We start from the raw sequence: 3,963 nt of genomic DNA, 5'->3' as shown, positions 1-3,963 counted from the left end.
TCAGGGTTAGGGTTAGGGTTAGGGTTTAGGGATATAAGGCCATGTCTAGTACGGAGGTATGACTGTGGAATCTTTCTGTGGAAGATTTGGACTTTGAAGTATACGTCAACAGTATCACGTGACTGTCCCTCTACGCCCGGGGGATAGCAACACCCTTCTTGTAGAGGCAGATATACGGCACTGCGCGCGTCACCGAATGTCGCGGTACTATAGAGATGAACAGCGCGATCGTGTGCGTGTAGGCCTACGGTGTGTGTGTGTGTGTGTGTGTGTGTGTGTGTGTGTGTGTGTGTGTGTGTGTGTGTGTGTGTGTGTGTGTGTGTGTGTGTGTGTGAGGAGTGTGAGAGGAAGACCGAGATTAGTATTGTTCCGAGAAAACGAATGATGAAACAAGACCCATCAAAATTTTTGTTTCATTTCTTGTAGATTTGGGAGATTTTGTGGTTGATGATATTGGCGACTTCTTCAAAGACGACGTACTTGGAGGTCTGACAGACTTTGGCGGCTTCTTCGGCAAGATCGGCGGAGGCGTCGTATCTGACGTAAGGCCCACCTCGACATAAAAATCAATACACGAAATTTCGGAACGGTCGCTAAACTATCATTATCTACGTGACGCACACTCTTCGCTCTTCCTACTTTTATTTCTACATCTACGTTTGCTGCTCGTTGACGGAGTTTGTTTATTAGGTGGAAACTGCTTTCATAGATCTCGGCACGGGTGTTTCGGGTGTAACAGACGTCATCGGTAAAGGAATAACCGACACCACGAAAACAGTCGGCAAGGCATTCGAAGATCTTGGAAAAGGGTTTATCAGTAAGTGCAGTCATTGCTAATAGAACGGACGGCCGCTCATTGATAAACATCATATAAATCATCATAAAAATCAACAGTAATGGCTAAATTAATCAAATCGTGATCAATTCACTCAATTCAATTAATCAATGATTAATTCTCATATTATTAGTTTATGACATCATATAGCAATTAAATATGAATAACAAGACATTTTGGTCGCTCGTCGAATAACATCTAGACTTGCTTCCTATTCCTCCCAGCGCGTGTGCAAGGTTTGTTGTGTGCAAGGTACAACTGGTCAGCGCTGATGTGCGCATGTCGTGTTCTCACTAGGTATTTTCGGCAAGAGAAGGAGGCGTCGCGCGGCTGGCGGCGATGTGACCATTCCGACGGTTCCGCCGACATGCAGCGACGTAGCCACCGAGGAGGGCGCCGCCACGTCATGTGAGTCGATGTGCTGCGCCACGTTATCATCGTCGTCGGTGTCGTCGTCATCGTCATCATCACCATCGTCATAGTCATTATTATTATTATTATTATTATTATTATTATTATTATCATTATCATCCTAGTTCAGCTTCAACCTAGGAAGGTGTTTGGAAGCACCTATGGACTTTGTGAAGCGAATCATACACCTTTTGCTAACGCATTGCATCAACCGTTATATTGATTTTGATTTCTATACTGTACGTGTTTATCGAAGCTATGCGTATAAGCTCTATGTGGTATTGTAGCCTCAAGAGTGATGGGAAATAATAAATAAAAACAAGTATGGATACGCGGCTACGCCTATCGCGCATGCACGCCATAGTCCTAGCTGTTATAGTACGATGAGCGTTAACCCGTGAAATTTTTACCATTATTGTTATTATTATTATTATTATTATTATTGGTAGTAGTATTATCATCATCATTATTATTCTTATTGTTGTTGACGTTGCTGTTGTTGTTGTTGTTGTTGTTGTTGACGTTGCTGTTAATATCATTATTATTATTTATTGTTTTATTTTGTTCGGTATATTATAGGTCTCTACTACGTCAATGCCGGACAGTGTCCTTGTGAAATCAATTCCGTGGCCATGGATGTGAACGTCGGTGAGTACTGGCGGTCACTTCGGCCGAAATGAAACAAAAAAACATGCTATGATAACATTGCAGGGCAATGTGCCAAACTTTTACCGCGAATTATAAGCCGAAAATATATGATGCTAAAGGTAAATTAAAATGCTATGAGTGCCGTAGCCACGCGCGGTTTTCGTGCTGGAGAGTTGACTGGGCAGTTCGCCGTTGCCGTTGCCAAGGCCTGGTGCCAGCAGCGTCCTCTGCCACCCGCTCCGCTAATTACCGATATGCATTATAATGTTTGTTGAACTCATACACTATAGTAGTGAGCGCATACTCGCATGAGTATTTATATATGAAAAACTTTGATTCCGATGACTTACTACAGTAATTATATGACAGAAAATATTCCAGCCCTCATTAAAACGTATCCGCCAAAGACGGTGAAATGCTCACGAAGTCTTCGAGAAAATGGCGAAACGCATTGCCTTGTTATTACGCTATTATGTGTGATACATACTGGAATGGAATGTTAGTGGTGTTTGATATTGCAGTTTGCCCGAGGTTTGCCGCGGCTAAGACTAACTACCTGGCCAAATACAATGAGTTCAGGTGGATTCTGAGCGTGTCCAAGGAATCTCTCAACGTGGAATTTTTGGCCGTGAGTATCAGAGTGAGAAATCGCTAAATAACGCGCGGCAGATACGTAAAACAATAATGTGATAACATTGGGGATTATAAGAGTTGAGCTCCGGGGATGTTTAAAAAATGGTATCTAATGTTTACTCGCGCATTCTTCTGCACGTATTTACTTTGATATATAAAACCGCACGTGTGTTAGAATATATATATATGGTTAGACATATTACACGTTACGCGTGCAAACCGTCGACGTGTCTTCGCATCATCGGGCGGTATACTCATTCGTTCGTGCGCAGACGAGCGATGGTAGCTTCCAAGTATACCCCGCGGCCTGTTCACACCCCTATTCTGCAAAACGAAGCGCGAACTTGTCTCGCGGGGACCGACAACAACTCCGAACTAATTCTGCCTTTCTCATACATTAATGGGCCTCGTTCACCACAAGCAAACCTTTATCACACCAATTTCTGTTTGCTGTGACACTCTTGAGTGAATGTCAACAACATACTAGACACTCGATTGGCTTTATTACACAAATCGACCAAGTTTACTAGTTAACACTCCGCGCGTTGGAAGTATGATGGTCGTATTTGGCGACCCGGCAGGCGACCGCGGTCGGCGACAATTAGCGGGGTTGTTTTCACACCAACAACCAGCAGCGGGCCCTCTCAATTACCGAAACGGATATATCCAAGCGTGGACGTGTCCGGTTATGTGTAAGTGCCTGCCCCTGTGCGCTGGTACCAGGTGTAAAATATTCGTGAATGAGGGAGCACTTTAGCTTAATGGATTTATTGCTCTATGCGTTGGCAAAGGACCCGCATCGACCTTGATATCTATATATAGACCAGCTAGGCTATATAAACGGAACTACGCCTCACAAGTCATCGAGAGGAAGAGACCGAGCCACAGATAGATATATATATAGAGAGAGAAAGAGTGGAACGAGACATAGAAAGAGTGTGTAAGGTTAGCAGTAGTACGCATATTGAAGAGAGAACGCGAGCGAACGAACGACATAGAGATAGAGAGATCTAGAATCTATAGTGATTAGATCCCGGCTCGTCACAAGCCGTCGTCATGGGCATTCGTCATTTGCTGCTTGCGTCGGCCCTCGCTGCCATCGCCATGGGCGCCGCCCGCTTCCGTCGGGAGACGGTAGATCTTCCTGACTCAACGCTAGATCGTAAGTACGCTCTCAACCAGTCACATACAGGTCTACGATCTATTGAGGTGTTTTTCACTGTTTTACCGGGTTATTGTTTAGTTGACAGTCTGTGTGGTAAAATGTGTTCGATTGAGGAAATCTCAGCCCAATATTTAGTGATCAATTGTAACCGGTATGAATATATATATACATATATATATATGTATATATATATTTACCATTCGAGTTGTTATGGGCCAGCGCTGGGACGCACCGACCAGCAAGCTCCCCAGTCGCATCGCCAGCTCGTGGC

Source organism: Priapulus caudatus, unplaced genomic scaffold, assembly GCF_000485595.1.
Source record: "Priapulus caudatus unplaced genomic scaffold, Priapulus_caudatus-5.0.1 Scaffold1155, whole genome shotgun sequence".
NCBI lineage: Eukaryota > Metazoa > Priapulida > Priapulimorpha > Priapulimorphida > Priapulidae > Priapulus > Priapulus caudatus.
The sequence above is the reverse complement of the archived record's forward strand: the minus strand, read 5'-3'. Positions refer to the sequence as shown.